General features: G+C 33.6%; 1 long non-coding RNA gene across 5 annotated transcripts; it reads right to left on the minus strand.

Annotated features, from left to right (window-relative positions):
* Positions 1 to 422: 422 nt before the first annotated feature.
* LOC145101639 (uncharacterized) lies at positions 423 to 6,471 on the minus strand. 5 transcript variants are annotated; one of them, XR_013705730.1, is made up of 7 exons: positions 6,243 to 6,470; positions 5,292 to 5,667; positions 4,589 to 4,754; positions 4,371 to 4,498; positions 3,779 to 3,839; positions 1,347 to 1,988; positions 423 to 612 (listed from the first exon to the last, which is right to left on the minus strand). It is a non-coding gene; the product is annotated as an uncharacterized LOC145101639 (long non-coding RNA). The 5 variants fall into 5 exon arrangements; XR_013705728.1 differs by having other exon boundaries at positions 4,589 to 5,667; positions 6,243 to 6,471; XR_013705732.1 differs by lacking the exons at positions 423 to 612; positions 1,347 to 1,988 and adding exons at positions 2,772 to 3,174; positions 3,242 to 3,341 and having other exon boundaries at positions 4,589 to 5,667.
* Positions 6,472 to 20,379: the final 13,908 nt, after the last annotated feature.

Raw genomic sequence — 20,379 nt, forward strand, 5'->3', positions numbered from 1 at the left:
AAATTTCAATTCTTAATATAAATACATTCCATATATTTGATATTATATTATATTAAAAAACATTTATTAATATTATTGGTTCGGTTCAGTTTTATAAAAAAAAAACCATAAACAATCCATATGTATTCAGTTAATCAAAATTAAAAAATTGCATCACTATTTTAATGATAGTTTTGTTAAAATGGTTCGGTTATATCGGTTAATTTGGTTTTGGTTCGGTTTTTGAGTTTATATGGTAATATATTTCTGAATAAACTACTTCACAAGCATCATCTGTTATTTCTTCATCAACCTAGTCATTCAGATTTTTGGAATAACGATCAAGATATATAGCAATTCTATTACCATTTTCATAACCTTTCTTAATAGAAGACACATAATCTTCTTCAGAATTTAACATGAGTTAAAAGGTAACTTCGGTATTAAAAAAATAAACGTTTTTGCATTTACTAGGAGTCAACTTTCTAAGAATAACAAGAAATTCAGTAAACTCCATAGATGCAAAATCAATATCAGTTAGAGTTTTAATAACTCCAACACTATAGGTTAGGGGTTTGGCACAAACGCTCCATCATAGTTAATGTCAATTGTGAGGAACCCATTTGATACATTCTGCAAATTTTGAAAACAAAAACCTCATAAGAAACTAATAATATGAACCCAGTGACTAACATTAATGAAGAAAATTCCGAACTTTAAACGTGATCAATCCTAAAATAAGTGAAGAAAAATGAGCTCAAAACTTGATAAATTCTAAAATTAGTGAAGAAAATGAACTCAGAAACCCATCCAATTTTTCTCTTCAACGAAGTCAACAACCCTAAATTACATACATGTAAAATCTCACTTTGTACTACCAGAAATCACACCACTTGGAATCGCACCACTTGAAGGATGGCAGGAATTTATTTAGAAGGGCAATAATACATAGTAAGCCCCCAACATTTATTTAGAACAAGAATAATACATAATACACCCTTGAAAGTATATATGTCGGCAATATAGAAAGCCATCCTTTGGATTCCAACAATCCCTCTTTCAAATCATTCAGATACTCATTAAGCACTTCATCTATTTTCTCTTATGTTGGGTCCATAACCTCCCAGTTGGATTACCCTGACCCACAACCTCCCGGTTGGATTTCCCTAGGTTTGTTGACCGACCGCACAAAGCAGTACAGTCTTAACCCAACCACACTAATGCCGACATATAACATATAATCATATATTCAGCAAACAGATAATCATATAGCCAGTCATCAGACTAACATGCAGGTCGATATATCACTATCGCATAACAACATCCTATATACCATGATACATAAACTAGTGGGCCGACATTGGTACCTTCGACTCACGAGCATAGAACATCATGACGATCACGAAGAGCGATAGAGTCATCAAGAACGATGGAGGTCCAGCACATCAGAACATCGTAGCAAGAGCTGCTCATCTCCCAGTGGATGAAGTTCGATTGATGTTGCATAACATGTTGGACCAGCAAAGGCGCAAGTTTATAGATCTCCTAACTCAAGGGCTGGCAAATGCTAGAGGCGAAGCTCCAGTGATCAACGAACTAATAGTCATTGAACGAGTCAATAATGGACTAGTTCCCTCTCGTCCAACAACAGTTCATTAAGGGAACGATGACTCGAAAAGTCATCAAGGACCACTCCCTCCTCCGGAAGAATCAGATATTCGAAGGAATAATGAACCAAGAGGCTACTGCAAGTATAAGAACTTCATAACTTGTAATCCGTCATCATTTAGTGGGAAATAGGATCTAGTAGGAGTCATGGATTGGATTTCAAAAATGGAGTGGGCCTTCATAACCAGCAGTTACATGGGAAAACTGTAGACCACCAACGATGTAAGGCAATTCAAGGGTGCATCGATCCGTTGGTGGAATACGTTGGGAAAGACATTAAGTCCTAACAAGCCGCTACAACTCACATGGGAAGAATTCTTGATCCACTTAAAGCACATGTTCTGCTCAGCAAAAAATATGTTGGAGTTAGAGCATCAACCCTTAACATTAAAGAAGGGAAGCATGTCCGTTGATAAATATACCAAAGACTTGACCATCATATCATTGTGCTTTTTACATGCTAGTGCCATACCAAAATCAACAGCCCAAGACATACATGATATAATTTGTCTTAATACTAGAGTTTCTTGTATGTATGTAAACTTATATTCTCTTTACTTGATTATCATACACCTTTAGTTGTAAAATTTTGTTGTATTGTCGTATTTATCACTATTTGGCATGTTCACTAGTGTGGGTTTGTGATGTGTATCTACAGAAAATTCAGGTATTCAATGTCATTACCTTAAATTTTTTATTCTAGGAAAGACAATCTGTGGTTTCAAAAGTGATACATAAACTCAAGATGCGTACAAAAATGGCAAATCACATTAGAGATTTTCTTGAAAAACGTGAATTCATAGAGATAAAATAAAGCCGTTTTTTATTTTCTTTTTTCTCTATGGCTAATTATTATTTGCTACTGAAGTTTAAAATTCCGATGATTGAATTGATTACTACTGGGAATCTAAACAAACTTGTTGATGGTTAAGTGAAGTTGGTAAAAAACATTAGGACCAAGATTGATTTGAGAAATACTACATATGAATTTTAAATGGTTGATGCTGACTATGGTAAGTGCATGGAGATGATATACAACTGAAGAATTGTTAAGTAGTAAGTTATATATATATATATATATATATATATATATATATATATATATATATATATATATATTATTAGTACACAGATGATTTGTTATGTGTTTAGTCCAAAATAAACAGATATAGTCACAAACAAATTCAAGAATCAAAACTCAATAGGTTTCACCAAAACATGGTAAAAATCCATAAGAAACCTTGATTCAAGAATCAAAACTCAAATAAGTTTTAGTTTGGACTAAGCACATAATAAATCATCCTTGTACTAATAAAGATATATAACTTATCACTTAACAATTTTTCAGTCTATCTCCATAAAGTTACCATAGTCAGCATCAACCATATAAAATCCACAGGTAATATTTGTCCAATCAATTCCTTCGGTCGTAATCACTTTTACAAACTCAAATGCACACTTCACTCTACCATCAACAGGCTTCTTTAAATCCCCAACGGTTATCAACTCCATCATCGAAATTTCAAACTTCAATAACAAATAATAATTAGCCATAAAAAAGAAAAAAGAAAATAACAAAATGGTTTTACTTTACCTCCATGAAGTCATTTTTGTCAAGAAAATCTTTAATGTCATTTACCATTTTTGCACGCATCTTGAGTTTACGTATCGCTTCTGCAACCAGCTTGTCTTTCCTAGATTTTGGCATGGCAACAACTTGTAAAACACACAATAGACAATGACATGATGATGGTTAGTTAGGTCTTTGAGTGACTAACAATCATAATATCTGGATTTGGAGTTTGACTCACTAATGTGTTGATTACTTGATTAGTTATTATAGTACCGTAAAAGACCTATAGCTCCATTTTTTTAGGCAAACTACACCACCATCGATTAGTTCCAAAAGTAGAGTCTATTGGGGGTGTCTTTTCTTTTGGATGTTAGATCCAGGTGAGGATGAAATATCAAATGTGAAGTTGTTTGGCGTGAGACCGAGGATGATGATGATGTGGTGTCGAAGTCTATGAGGTTTAACGGTGAAATTCTTGGGGATCATAGATATTAATATTTAATATAAATTAGAGAATGAGTGTAAAGAGTAGTTTGAGAAGGGAAAAAGAGGAATTACCGCCAAATACCGGTTCAGTTCTTTGACAGAATGTAACGCAACAATCAGAACCCGAAACAACCTTAAAAAAAAATATAGTAAGGACATTTGATGAATTAGGCAAGAAATAGCAATGTACTTTCGTTTATTTGTTTATTATAGCATGATGTCATTTCTTTCTATTATGGCATTGTACTCTTATTTTTTTTTCTTATTAGAACATTACAATTCGGAAAAATCCACCCAACTATAACATTGTACTTATTTTTTCTTATTTTTACTAGGACAATTCAACTTCTAAAAATTCTACCCAACTATAACATTGTGGTTCGAAAAAATTTCTTATTGGGGCATTGTAATTCAAAAAATCAACCTATTTATAACATTGTACTTTTAGTTTTTTTTTCTTATTATGATATTATACTTTCAAAAATCTACCCAATTATAGCAACGATGACATTGCTATAATTAGGTAGATTTTTCTAAGTACAACGCTCTAATAGGAAGAAGTGAAAGTATGATCATCTAATAAAGAAATCAATGGAAGCACATTGTTATTCCTTGCAATAATGACTAAACCCTAATAAATATTTAGTATTCATAACGGGCTCACCTCTGGAAAATGTCCTATGGCCAACAAAGCCTAACGTCCACAATCAGACCTAGAAAGACAACAAAGCTCCCATAAACCCAAATACAAGTTCTTCAGAATGAGGTAGTCAGACGATCTATCACATTCAACTGAAGAAAAAAAAAATTAAAAAAAAAAGTGGAAAGAGAAAAAATAGTAATTAGGACATGTCAAGCAAAAAGAACACATTTTCAACTTACATATTATGCCAACCACTCTCAAATGTGTCTTCAAAACTACTTCAATTTCACGTGGACTACAAAAATAAAGCCTTTGGAGATGCATAACGAAGAGGAATTGACTCTTGTACCCTCGAAGCAGATCGCAAGAATAACCGTAGTTGAGAGCTCACAACAAACATTAACCCTGGTTAATAAACAAAATAAAGAGGTCATAACAGTGTGTAGAAGATGATAGAAGGAAGAAAACCTCTTTCCTGTATGGCAAAATAACTAAAATCTTGAAATATTACGATAAAAAACATTAATAAAAACATGCCTCAAGAAGAAAAAGGAAGTGTGAGTATATCCCAATTTAGAAACCAACAATTTGATGAACTAATTAGTAACTTTGTATGACAACAAACCATCTGTTTCACCAAGAACAAGCAATATTCAACTATTGGACTGAAATTAATTCATCAATTTCTGCAGAATCTATAACTCCAAGAAGCTTTGAGAAAATGTCACACAGTTGATTCATGCATACACCATTAACAAAGTTGAAGCAACTCTCTTTACAAGAACATAACAGAAGTGAACCACAGTAACTTGCTCTGAGAGAACAAAGTCAACTGGTCAAACTACAAAGACCTGATCAACATACTAACCAAGATTCTCCAGTTTATTACAAGTTGTCATCACCATTATCAAATCCAACTAACAAATAGAAAAAGGAAACAACCTGTGAGACTTTCAGAATTACTGAAAACGAGATAATGTGGTCTTAAAGTATCCACCACTTGTTTGAAAGTGACGAAATCGCCCTTGGACTCGAGAAAAGCATTCTATCTCTTGAAGTTGTCAGAAGGGTAGTAAATATAAATATATCAAGGAGATCTTTTCTGGCTTGACTAAAGTCAAAGCAACCAATCTACTCTCCAAATGTTGACTTGTAGATGCACATTGCAAGCCTTGAGTTGAATATGTTACTGCTGCAGACACTATTCAATGAATTGAAATCTCTAAAATCTTGAAAGATAGATTTAAAACTGCTTCATGTCAACTGATATATATCTGATGAAATAGGTTTGAAATTCAATGACTTCAGAAAATATAACCTGCAAAAAACATAACAACATATGATTGAAACTTTGATAAAACTCTATTTTAAAAAGAAAAAAAAATGTTGAATATATATATATATATATATATATATATATATATATATGAAGTTAGAAAAAAAACTACAGATTAAAAGACGAGTGACAAACATGTAAGATAACCCATGTCATTTTTTTTAAAATGAAAGGTGTCAACCTTGCGTTATGAAGGTCTAAAAGCAAAATAAAGCATTCCATTGATGTTCACTTGCTACATCAACCAACCAAAATCATGTGCAAATTCGATTTGACATAAAAAAACTGGGAAAATGACAAAACCTTTGAATAGAATAGGCAAGATTAAATGTCTGGAAATTATGGCTTTGCTAATTGTGATTCAACACGTAATTGTCCAATATAGATAGACAATCCAAACCATATCCAACAAAAAGTAGCCATATTCAAGTCACGTACACAGAAACATTCCTAAAAAACGAAATAGTTTTTACATTGTAATCCAAAGAAACCCAAAAAAAATTCTACTCGGTTTGTTATTCCTTCCCGATTGGAACCCCAAAAAACGCAAAACTTACACAATTAATGGAGGTCTGAGTTGTTCTTCGTCGGCTGTTCCACTCGTTCATGTCGATTCCTTTGATTTTGACGATTATTTCGATTATAGTCGTTCTCTCCGTCACTTCGCCTTTCCCGTAACGAAGAAAAAAAAAAGGGCACAAGGGTTTGAGTTTTTACCCTTTCCTACAGAAGTACAGAAGAACAGAAGAACGACTAATGTGTTACTCCTTTTTTAACAAGCCAATAGACAATCAGCATCCAATGTGCTCAAATTAAAGAGATAACGAAATTAATAAAAAATTGGACAAATTACACGAATGGTCACTATGGTTTGGTGTTTGTTACGCGCCTAGTCCCTAACTCCATTTTTTAACCTTGTCAATCCTTAATAGTTTGGTTTAGTGCACGCGTGGTCCCTCATCTAACCTTCCGTTTGATTTTGGAGTTAAAACCCCCACGTGTCTTGCACGTTGAGGGTTATTTCCGTCATTTTACTTATTCATCCCCCTTTTCTTCCTCTACGTTTGTTCTCTCATTTCATCTCTCGTTTCTTTAATGGACAAAAAATCAACAATGATGAAATGTAATTGTGGGCAACCAAGTGTTATACTGACATCATGGACCGACGACAACCCCAGAAGAAAGTTTTATGGCTGCACAAAGAAGGTAAGGTCGTTTTGATTCTAACTCAAGCTTTTGTGTGACAATGACCGCAAATCTGTTGGATTTGAACTTGACAGGGACCTAAATGTAAGTTTATTGGATGGGTTGATGAGGAAGGATGTGGATGATGTACTAGGATAATTCCAGGGCTGTTGAAGGCTAAGAACAAAGTTGAAGCTGAGAATCGGTTGCTGAAGATAATCATTATTTTAAGTTGGGTGTTCATAGGAATCATTATTTACAAGTTGTAGTGCTTAAGAAGATCCAACTAGTATGCTATGTATGATGTTTGTCTTTTTTGAACTTATTTTGACTTCTATGATCCATCTAGTTGGTTGTTGTATGTGAATTTGAAGTGTTTTGAAGTGTTTCTGGAATGTATTTTGATTAAGTGTTTGTGAATTTGATAATATTTTGGTTAAGTGTTTGATTAAGTGTTTTTGGAGCTTATTTTGACTTCTATGAGCCATGTATTTTCATCAAGTGTTTCTGGAACTTATTTGGAAAAGTAAACACTAACAATTGACAAAAACAACCAATAACATATGCTAACAATCAACATTAACAACCAATAGCACAAGTGGGATTTAATAAAGGGTAATTTAGTTTCCATACTTTCCATAACATAGTTTCATACATCAACAAAATGGTTAATAGTTTCATACATCAACAAAATGGTTAACCAAAAGAAACATAATTTACCCAAAAGTATTAACCATAAGGACACAGTTTTACCAAAAAGACACAGTTTAACCAAAAGAACTGATTAACCAACAAAACAAACTTTCACTAATAGATCAAGTCCCTTTCCCTCAACCAGCTTTTCCTTTTCCCTTACCAGAACCACCAGGACCACCAGGAGCACTAGCTTTTTGTCCTTACAACTCCTTGCATTATGACCAATGTTGTTGCACTTTGAACAAGTAACCGACTGAAGGATTCTTGATGCACTATTACCCTTCACCATGTCATCAATTTCATAAGCTGATTTTATGCGTTTCTTCTTTGGTCTACCTATTGTGACACGATGTTTAGGAGGAACCAAAGTTGTTGGACACACAGACTTTTCCCACATGCTTCTCCCATTAATGGGCTCAATTTTGAATGAGTACATCTGTTTCCAAGTTTTTAGCCAATATACCTCATGCACCCAAGTTTATGGTATTCCAACATCCTTACTATTCTTCCTCATCTCCCATATAGTAGCAACAACATGTTTGCATGGCATCCCAGTGAGTTCCCATTTCCTGCAGGAGCATGTTTGTTGAACCACATCCACCGCGCATTGGTCCATCCAAGGGCCACTTACCTGATACTTACCATTTCCACAAAATACAGATCTATAATCTTCTGCCTTTTTTATATATTTTCCAAAGTCTGCATAGCTGTAGGTGTCAAAGGACCGGTACATTTCCCAATGGCCTTTTCTACATTCACAATCTTCTTCATTAGATATTCCCTAATGAACTCTAGGCAAGTAATAATTGGTTTATCACGACCCTCATTCAATTTTCCATTGAATGTTTCACACAAGTTATTAAGAATCACATCAGAATGTGCTCTCCCTGTCCAATCACATCACTTAAAGTCAATTCTAAAAAACTACACAAACCAGGAAAACATAAAGAATGTTATTAGAGTGAAATGTTATACCAGTGAAATGGGACCTAGACCAGTGCTGAGGTGGTATCTTCTTAAGCCACTCATAACAATCCTTGTTTAATTTCTTTAGCTCTTCCATGCCTTTGTTAAACTGTTGTACATGTGTTGCAGTTGCACATGTCCATAAGAGGTATTCGAAAGGTTTACCCCTCCATTGCTTCCTCATGTTATCCCGAATGTGACGAACACAATAACGATTTTCAACACAAGGAAACAAGGTTGCAATTGCATTTAGAATACCCTAACAATCATACATAGATTTTGTTAGTAAACAATTTAGAAATAAAGTAAAAAATCTATGATTTTAGTACCTTTTGTCTGTCTGTTATAAAAGTGAAATTAGAATTAGTATTCAAGCCAAGATCCTCCCCAAGACAACTCAAAAACCAAGTCCATGAACTGATGTTCTCTGTTTCAACCACCGCATATGCCAATGGATATGTGCCATTATTACCATCTAGTCCCTGCATTTTATGATAAATAACAATCATGAATAGATTTTTACTTATTTTTATGTATAACAATAAGTAAAAGAACAATAACTAAAACTTACCACGGCTGAAAGAATTTGTCCTGGAAATGGACCCTTCATGAAAGCACCATCAAAGCCAAGAAAATCCCTCTTTCCAGCTGCGAAGCCTTTCTTTAAAGCTCCTAAGCATATGTAAATGTGTCTGAATGTCCTCGTTTCACTGTGTGGATTTCCTTCGCTTTCAACATCAACCCTAACAGTCGTATCTGGGTTACGAGTTTGCAACTCAACAATGTAATCTCTGAGTAAACTATACTGAGTAATGAAATCTCCTTGCACAAGGTTTAGAGCCTCAGATTTTGCCTTAAATGTTTTCATCCTAGAAAGATCTACCTTAAACCTCCGTTGTAGCTGTTCTTGCAAAGCCCTAATTGGAATAGTAGGGTTACTTTCAACCTGTTCAACAATGTTAGAAGAAAGGAATTTATACGTACATGCTTTTACTGTTCTAGTTTGAAGACATTTATGGACTTTGTTGTACGTTTTAACTGTCTAGTTGACATCTTTTTTCCATTTACTAGCTAATAAGACCCAAGGACATATTTCTTTTTCATCGTTGACTTCTACATTAGGCCCAAGCTTTGGTATTGTTCCCTTACAAACCCATCTCACTCTATTCTTGTCATTTTTTTCAAGGGCCAGCTCCCTTCTAGTCTCTATGGCATGGAGTTTTACCTTATCCTTAAAGTCCTTTGCTTAACCAAATTTTTGAAAAATATAGAAGGGTTCATTAACAAGTGCTTCATCATTCTCATGTGCCCTTTGAATTGCTCTTATTGACTTCTTTCTTTGACCATTAATCCCCTCATCTGATGATGAATCAGATGCTAAAAAGTCAGTGTTAATCACCTCTAAAGCTTCATCCTGTGTGCCTTCATCAACCACAATGTTAGACGACCCTCCAACCCATTCCACATCTTTGTCGATATTCATTTCAAAGTCTTGCATATCCACATTAATATCATCCAATACATTTTCAATGTCCACAAAAAAATCACTTTCATCATTGTCACTCTCTAACTCACCAAACTTACCAAAGTCATTAGCATCATTAACCAAGTCATTCTCCATATGATCAGTAAGAGTAGCATCATTACCCAAATCATTCTCCATATGATCAGTGAGAGTAGCATCATTACCCAAATCCTTCTCCAGATGACCAGTGGGTGTAGGATCGTTACCTGATTCTTTCTCCATGTGATCCATGTCATCCTCCAAGTCAACAGCAGGTGTGCCATGCCACTCCATGAATAGTCTCTTTGAACAAGATGGAGGTTCAGTAATCTCCGTTATACGAACTTTACTGTGGGTTGGGTACATTAAATAGGTGTGCAAAGTAGTTTTGTCATGCTCTATATATACCTCAATTAACTTATGCTTAGCCACAAAACTCCCCAAATAACGAACATCTTCATCACTAGCTAAAGCGAATAACCCAAAATCTAAATCGCCTAAAGGCCTTTGAAAGTGATAGTAAAGTGGTTTACCTATTGAAGCATACCTTAGGTCTTCCATCATCTCATCAATATCATGAACGGAAAAGGTATCAATGTCCAGTAAATCAACAAATGTTTGCTTCCCACGAATATACTTCCTTCCAGGAAAGCTTGTAAACTCACCTCCATGGTGCATTCTTATTGAAAACAATGTCGAATGTCCAGCTGTAGAGGAGAGAATCGTTTTTAGCTAACAAAATTAAACCTTTAACAGTCAATATCATTCAAACGAAAGTCAATCAAACATACCATAACTTTGATCAACGTCGATTTCAGCCATTTCACCACGAATGCGCCAAGAAACCATTGCAATTCTTCGTTCCTGCAGTCGTCGCTACTAGGGTTTTCACGTAAGGATTTTGCACATTGATGTGTGTTTTTTTTGGGTATACGATTGTGTTGTACAATGTAGAGTATGATCGTTTAATTGAACGCATCGATTTCTTAAACTGGCGGTATGAAGAATAAGTAAAATGACGGAAATAACCCTCAACGTGCAAGGCACGTGGGGGTTTTAACTCCAAAATCAAATGGAAGGTTAGATGAGGGACCAGACGTGCACTAAACCAAACTGTTAAGGATTGGCAGGGTTAAAAAATGGAGATAGGGACTAGGCGCGTAACAAACACCCAACCATAGGGACCATTCGTGTAATTTGTCCTAAAAAATTAGGATGGAATCTGAATGCGTCCGTGTGGTTGGTGTGGATTGAGGATGGATTATTTAAATTATAAGACATTATTGAAGACACGTGTCGTTTTTCATTGTGGAAGGAATTGTAACTATTTGCCATTATAATTATTAGTAATTTGTCTTTGTATGATTATTATTGTCGGTAAAATGATATAAAGTAGTGTCTAGGATATGAAATAAAATGTTTAACCCTCAATAGTCTAGGGGCTATATTGTAAATATGTATGTCGTATTGCAATCAAACTATTGCAACTCAATTATGTAACCGGCTCTCTTGAGCCTATAAATAGGTTCTTTGCTTGTATGAATAAACAAGTGAAGTTTGAGTGTCTAAGACTTGAGTTGATCTCAAAGTTATTCCTCTGTTGAAATAGTCGTTCTATTTCTAAATAGTAGAGCCCTATCCAAACATACCCAAGATTATTCATATAATCATTCTTATAATTTAAACAATTCATCGTCAATCCATCCCAACGCATCATTCAGGTATAATTTCATCCTAATTTTTTATTAATTTCGTCGTGTCTTTAATTTTGGTATCAGAGTTAAGTTTCGTTTTTATCATCTTTATTATAAATATGAGTATTCATCCGTTTCATTCAAAAGAAAAAAAAGAAAAATATGCATCATGCATCATTATAAATGTTATTATATTCATGCATATCATTTGTCATACTCGTCATAAAATTTAATAGACATATTAAACGCCACTATCACCATCATTTTTCAAACAAAAATAAATTTATGTTCTTATAGAATTATAATCATGAGTTTTTCAAATCTAAATACTAATAAACAAGAATTAAATTTTTTTCGTAAAACATTGAAGTAATCTAAAAAATTTCTTTTAAAATTAAAAATAGATTCTAACATATCAATAATTAATTGTATATCCAATATTGAAGCAATAAATATAATAAATAATAGTATAAATTGGAAACAAGAAAAAATAAAAAATCTAGAAGATAAAATTACAAAACTAATATGTTAAATATGTCACAAGAAATAGAAAATTCATCAATCATTATTAATAACGAAGAAAATGAATCTAGATACACTTTTGATGTTTTAATTAACAAAAATAATATTAATGAAGATGTTATAAAAAAAATCAAATTTTACACTATCAGAAAAACATAATTTTAGAAATAACCTATTAAAAAATTTCTTTTATAGAAAAAATATTATATATTATGGAAAAATTATAGGAGAAAAACCAATACCTATAGAATCAACTCAAGGAAATATTATTATACTCATAATAAATAAACAACAAATTAGAAATAGATTATCTAATATTAAAGAAGTAGATAGAATAAAAATTGTTTATATTCATCTATCAACTATTCAAGTAATTTTAAAAAGTACTTTTAGCGATTTAAATACACCAATAGAATTAGAAATCAGAGATGATCGTATAATTAATAATCAATAAAGTATTATTGCAAAAGGAAAAGGTAATTTAATTGGAAAAAAAATAATATTAATATTCAACTAGGATTAAGTCTTAAAGATAAAAATCTAAGTAATAGTATTATTGTACGATATAAATTATTAAGAAAAAATTTTATGTTAAAAGGTAATCATCCGTTTACTATTACATATCAAATAAATTATGCATTAACAAATTCTCATCATAATATTACATTTAAAACAGAAGATAGAATTTATATAGATAAATTATTTACCCCTTTATTATCACTTGAATCACCAAATATAACTAATAATAGAATATTTAATGAAACTAGTTTTCAACCAATAATAACTACTCTGTTAATAAAAAGAAATCCAATTATAGAACCTCCAATTTCAACTATACCAGATAGATTCTCCATCTCGGAATGTCAACCTACAACATCTACTGAAAATCAAAATGAAAAATTAGAAGATATTAAAGAAATGATTAGATCATTAAGTTTAAGAATATGATAGAATCATCTAGTAATTCTTTAAAATATTTTAAAACACTTGAAGGTTGATATCAAAATACAAAACCATGAATACCAGATAAAGAAATGATTATAGAAATACCACAAAATTTACCACAAGGAACAATATATAATATTGGTCTTAGTTCTAAAGAAGATAAATCAATAGGAGATAAATTAAATATAATTAGTCAAAAATTAAATAATATTATAGAAATAGAAAGTTTACTTGTATTAAAACAAATTCCTGAACTATTAAGTTAAACTCAACAGAAAATATTACTTGAAAAATATTTAAAAATAAAAACTATTAAAGAAGAACCACTTAAACAAAAATCACTCACTATTAAACCACCATTTACATGGTAAAAATAAATAATGAGCAATAAAACCCAAATATATTGTAATTTCGATAATAAATATAAAGTTAATTTACTTAAAAAATTATGGAAAGATTTAGAAAATTCCGCAAAACATTTAAAAGAAAAAGAATCTAAAGTACACAAACTAATTTCTAAAAGAAAGAATTATACTGCATATCAATTAATTAAAATTGGAAGATTAAGAACTCAAATTAATCATTTTAAAATAGTAATAAAAAACATTAACAATTCAATTAATTTTCTTTCAGACGCTTTAATAATTAGTTAAAATGAATTCAAAAGTACAAATTAATTCTTCAAAAGATAACATGCTTTGGACTAATATATTAAAAAACCATTGGAAAACAAATTTTAATATCTCTAATATCATTCAACATTTAGAAAATACTTTATCATATAAAGAAAACTATTTGTTAAGATTACAATCAGAAAATGAAGAATATAATAATGGGTTAATTCCATAAAAACCCTCATATTTTGAAGAAATGTTCGGTTATATCCAAAGTCTATTTTTATTTCCATAAAAACCGCACATTTGAGCAAACATTGTCATAATTGCCCTTTTTTCCGATTTTACCCTTATATGCCATTAGGGAATGTTTGGTTATAGATCGAAACATGTTAGGGGATGTCAAAACAAACTGTGATAAATCTCTTGGGTTGCATCAAACTGCGACCTTTAAGACCTGCAACTTCTAGCGACCCTTCATGGTCCTTCTATTTTCGTCGACGACTACCAATCGAGGGGCAAAAGAAGCAGCGATGGGGTAGATCGGGAAAGCACCTATGGTGATCGCCTGCTTCGAAGAAGAAAAGAGGAAGATGGTAGTTGGTGCCTGTCGTCGTTGATAAGGATGGTCAGAGGGGCTGCTCCGGCAGCTCCTTATTGCTTCTTCTATTGACATAAACAGTGCGACCATTCACATGAAACCCTAGCAACAAGATACAGAGAAAATTGGTGAAATTAGAAACCATGGAGACGACAATTTCTTCTTCAACCAACTACATACCCAAATACTTCGCTCCCGAACCCTAATCAAGGACATTATCAATGCCATTGACGTCTCTGAAGTATCAATCATTGACAATGTGTAACATCCCGAAATTCAAGGCCAAAAATTTCATTTTTTTAAATAAGTTATTACATAAAACCATCAGTATAAAAACATTCATTATAATATCTCGTGACAAACCAAGTGTCGGTAATCAAAACATATTATCATAAAACCATATCAGAGTGTAATCCCAAAGATCTCATGTACGGAAAACATAGTGTGATGCGCTGCGATCGAGCCGACTCCTTTCCTTGAAAACAAAATACCTGAAACCAAAACTGAAAATCGTAAGCACGAAGCTTAGTGAGTTCCCCAGATACCACATACCATACAAAGCAACTGATCCATACATGCCATACATAGCCAAGAGCCATACATAACCAACATATCCATAATCAAGTAAGGTGCTATGTGCCAAACATAGTCTTGCCAAACATAGCCTTGTGGTTATGCCATGGGTCGCACGTGGTCTTCCTGGTCAAGCCTGGGGCCACTCCCTGGGTGTTACAGACAAGTGCCAAGGGCCACCCCATGGTCTTTCATGCAAGTATCACAAAGACAACTATACATACTACTCTACTAGGCTACTCCGCATATAATGTTCTAGGAGCCACCTCCTGGTCTTCCATACACAATAGCATATAGTGCGTCAGGAGCCACCTCCTGGTCTTCCTTACATATTGTCTAGGGCTAACCCCCAGGTATTCCTATCATACATTATAACATATTGTGTGCCAGGAGCCACCTCCGGGTCTTTCATGCATAATGCCTAGGGCTAACCCCCGGGTCTTCCTATCATACAAAACTACATGGGCCGACATTATGGCCGTAGACCCATACAAACAGTGAGGAGACTCACCTCGCACTGCTTAACTTTGCTAATAAACCCCTGGCTGCTGTCCGACAACTCTCTGAACCGCTGCCCCACTAGCTCCTCAAGCTACTAATATCAATATAACACTTAGTTTCAAATTGAACTCTAGAAGTCAAACTAAGTCAACTATGGTCAAAGTCAAGCTTCTAGGTCAAACCTACTCGCCGAGTCTTCCTACTGACTCGCCGAGTTCATACGCTCAGAATCCTTTCATTCGCGACTCGACTCGCCGAGTCAGCCCCTGACTCGCCGAGTCTACCGATTTCCGAGTCCCGTCCTGTCCAACTCACTGAGTCCCCACTCAATTCACTGATCCGAGTCTTAATTCGAAGGGTTTGGGGTTTCACGACTTGACTCGCCGAGTCTAAGAACAGACTCACCGAGTACAAGGCAATCTTCAACAGACTCGCCGAGTTGTTCATCCAACTCGTCGAGTTCATCTCCATCTTCATACTACTCGCCGAGTCCACTCGAAGGACTCGCCGAGTCTATTCAGTCCTTCATATATTCAGAGGCTTTTGAGTCATGCATGGACTCCAAACTGTAGATCCACTCTTCTAAAGCCTATTCCTCATGTAAAGTGGCAAACTTTACGTGTAGCTAAGGAGATCTAGGAACAAAACACTATAAACTAGGGTTTAAGACAAAGAAGCTTAACAATCAACCTATAGACTGATGCTTTATGATTCTCTAGGCCAAGATACACTTAGATCTGAAGTAGCAACTTCAGATCTGGGCTTCTAACTCGAAATGGTTCTTAAACTTGCCCTAAAAGCCCCAAATCTCATGTTAAAGGTTGATCTATATGCAAAAGAGTGAAGGTAGCGACTCATTACCTTCAAATGCTCTGGAAAATCCCACAAACTCTGGATCTACTGCCAATACTTGAATCCCCAATGGTTCCCTTCTTCCTTCTTCCTTTAAATCACCCAAAATGGCAAGAAAGCTTGAATGTGCAACAATGGAGGCTTAGGGTTTCGTATTTTGGATAAGAAAGGCTATAAGGAACCCTAAGGGAGAGAATGAGATGCTTAAATAGTGCACAAAGTCCTGGATTTAGGGGTTCCCTATTCAGATCAGCCTCGCCGAGTCCTTTTTGCCGACTCGCCGAGTCGGTTACTTAATCGATCCCCCGGATCCCGCTCCGACTCGTCGAGTTCCTCCCTGGACTCGACGAGTTGCCCCTTTGACTTAGGGTTTTCTTTCCTTTCTTGGCCTTTCTGATTTTGGGTGTTACACAATGCCACCACTGTCGCAACCATTGTTCTCCAGCAGGTCAGATGGGCATTCACGGAAGGTCGTTTCCATAAAGGAGACACAATCGTCATGATCCATTGTGCTTTCCAAGCCATGAAGAAATCCATCGAGGCTTAAGTGACCTATGGGCAGATGGCTCCGTCATCGTGGTACATCTTCTTTTCCCTATTCAGTCCAATGAAGAAATAATCTTCGAGTTTAGAAAGGGTTTGGCAAGGGGTAAGGCCTATGACAGGAAAGTTAGGTTGGCCACTATTAATCACATAACCTCCATTCCCTCCCTCATAATTCCAGTTCGTGAGTTGGTAAAGATTTGCAAGGAAGAAGGAGTGATCTAGGTGTTTGTGGATGCTGCCCAAACACACTCTACTCATAGAACCAAACATCCCATAATGTCATAGAAGGGTAAAATCGGAAAATACGGCAATTATGACAATTTTTGTACAAATGTGCGGTTTTTGTGAACATAAAAATGGACTTAGGATATAACCGAACATTTCTTGAAAATTTGAGGGTTTTTATGGCATTAGCCCTATAATAATCAATTAAAAAAGATATCTCGATTACAAGAAGGAATTAAGAAATACAAAAAATCACAAAATCATAATTTAAAAACAATACGCAATGTTTCAACTATTTTAACAAACACAACTTGGTAATATGGAAACTTTGCACAAATATAAAAATTTATAAACTAACTCTAATGAGTAAAGAAAACAAATATTAATCCAAACAATACCTTTATTACAACTAAAATACAAGAACAATAACTAGTTTCATATATAGATACATGAGCTACTTTATGTTTCGGAAGAAGAAAGATATTAAAAATTTGGGAAAATATAGAAAAACCATTAAAATTACAATTGCTGATAAATCAATTCACAAAATTTGGTTCGTAGGAAGAGACATAGATATATTAATTGAAAAGGCACCATTTTAAACTCCAACTATATATCAACATGATTCAGGAATAGATTTAGTAATAGGAAATAATTTCCTTAAATTATATCAACCATTTATACAAATAAATGATCATATAAGTCTCAATCACCCAACAAAAGGTATTATAAAAACTGCAATTATCAAACATTTTGATCTTATTAAAATAATCAAACAAGAAGTTGGTTTTCAACTTCGTATATTATTAACGTTCGTTAAAGAAATTGCTGAAAAACAACTTGAAGAAGTATGTAGTGAAAACCCGCTAGATCATTTAAAAAATAGAAATAATCAAAAAATAATAATATTATTAAAAAATCCAAAAGATGAAGTTAATATTCCAAATAAAATTCCATATAGTATAAAAGATGTTTTTGAATTTAAACAAGAATGCACTGAACTACTAGAAAAAGGAATCATTCGACCTAGCACACGTCCCCATTCTGCACCTGCATTCTGTGTAGAAAATAATAATGAAATAAAACGGGGAAATGAAGAATGGTAGTTAATTATAAAAAAATGAACGATGCTACTATAGGAGGCTCATATAAATTACCACGAAAAGTATTTTAGAAAAAATAAAAGGAAATACACATTTTAGTACATTTGATGCAAAATCTAGATATTGACAATTACACTTTCATGAAAATACAAAACCACTAACCGCTTTTTCATGCCCTCCTCAGAAGCACTATGAATGGAATGTCCTTCCATTCGGTTTAAAACAGGCACCAACAATATATCAACGATTCATGGATGGAACTTTAAATGGTTTAGATCATATTTGTCTTGCATATATTGATGATATAACTGTTTTTACAAAAGGAAATGAACAAACACACATTGATGCATACATCAAGGTTTTACAAAGAATTAAAGAAAAGGGTTTAGTTTTATCAAAAAAGAAATCAAAACCTTTTCAATCTACGGTTGAATATCTCGGTTTAAAAATTAGAGAAAATGGTCAATTATCGTTAACAGACAATATACAAGAAATATTAAATATGTTTCCTGATAAACTTGAAAATAGAAACCAAATACAACGATTTCTTGGTTGTTTAAATTATATTGCACAAGGGTTTTGAAATACTTAGCAAAAGAAAGAAAATTTTTACGAAAGAAAATATCATAAAAAATGCCTTGGTCTTGGACCAATACAGATACTATTTTGGTACAAAGTATAAAACAAAAAATTCAAGTTCTCCCCACCTTATATAATGCAAAAATCGATGATTTTCTAATTGTAGAGATAGATGCATCACATGACACTTAGGCAGGATGCCTAAAAGCAATTATATGTGGAAAAGTATTATTGAGATTAGATAGTGAGGGAAACCTCATATCTAACTCATCAAAAGTATACAATGATAAAGCATACATTGGTATGAAAATACCATCCGAAGTAAACAATGATAAAGTATACAACGATATGAAAATATCACCAAAAGCATACACTGATACGGATGTATCATCTGAAGTATTAAAAACAAATAAATATGAGCAAAAACTATGCAAGTATATATTGGGAATATTTTCCCAAACGGAGCAAAATTATAGCATACATGAACGAGAAACACTAGCATGTCTCAGAACATTGAAAAAATGGAAAGTCGAGCTACTTCAAACCAGATTTGAATTACGCATAGATTCTAAGTATCTAATTGGCTTTTGACGATATTTTTTTTTGAAAGAGGACGATTGATTCTAAGTATCTACTTGGCACTTTTGACGATATAAATTACAAGAAGATTATTGTCGAGGACGATTGATTCGTTGGCAATTACAATTACATCAATTTCATCCATACCTCAAGTATATCAAAAGTGCCAACAATCATATAGCAGACACATTGACAAGAGAATGAAAGCCATCATAGCGCAACAACTAAAAACATCCTTACTCGAATATGGAATAAACACCGTTCATGGAAGACTAACGTCAGCAATGACCAAAGCACACATCATTCAAAAATATATGTCTTTTCGGTGGCGGGAGGAATGACGAAAGCAATGACGTATTGAAGAAATTATTGAAGACACACAACCTTTCATTGTGGAAGGAATTGTAATTATTTGTCATTATAATTATTTGTAATTTTTCTTTGTATGATTATTATTGTCGGTAGAAAATTTGATATAAAGTAGTGTCTAGGATATGAAATAAAGTGTGTAACCGTCAATAGTCTAGGGGCTATATTGTAAATATGTATGTCGTATTGCAATCAAACTATTGCAACTCAATTATGTAACCGACTCTCTTGAGCCTATAAATAGGGTCTTTGCTTGTATGAATAAACAAGTGAAGTTTGAGTGTCTAAGACTTGAGTTGATCTCAAAGTTCTTCCTCTGTTGAAATAGTCGTTCTATTTCTGAATAGCAGAGCTCTATCCAAACATACCCAAAATTATTCATATAATCATTCTTATAATATAAACAATCCATCGTCAATCCATCCCGACGCATCATTCATGTATAATTCCATCCTAATTTTTTATTATTCCGTTGTGTCTTTAATTTTGGTATCAGAGCTAAGTTTCGTTCTTATCATCTTTATTATAAATATGAGTATTCATCCGTTTCATTCAAAAAAAAATATTCATCATGCATCATTATAAATGTTATTATATTCATGCATATCATTTGCCATACTCATCATAAAATTTAATAGAC

Source organism: Lactuca serriola, chromosome 4, assembly GCF_051521515.1.
Source record: "Lactuca serriola cultivar US96UC23 chromosome 4, Lser_US96UC23_V15, whole genome shotgun sequence".
Classification (NCBI taxonomy): Eukaryota; Viridiplantae; Streptophyta; class Magnoliopsida; order Asterales; family Asteraceae; genus Lactuca; species Lactuca serriola.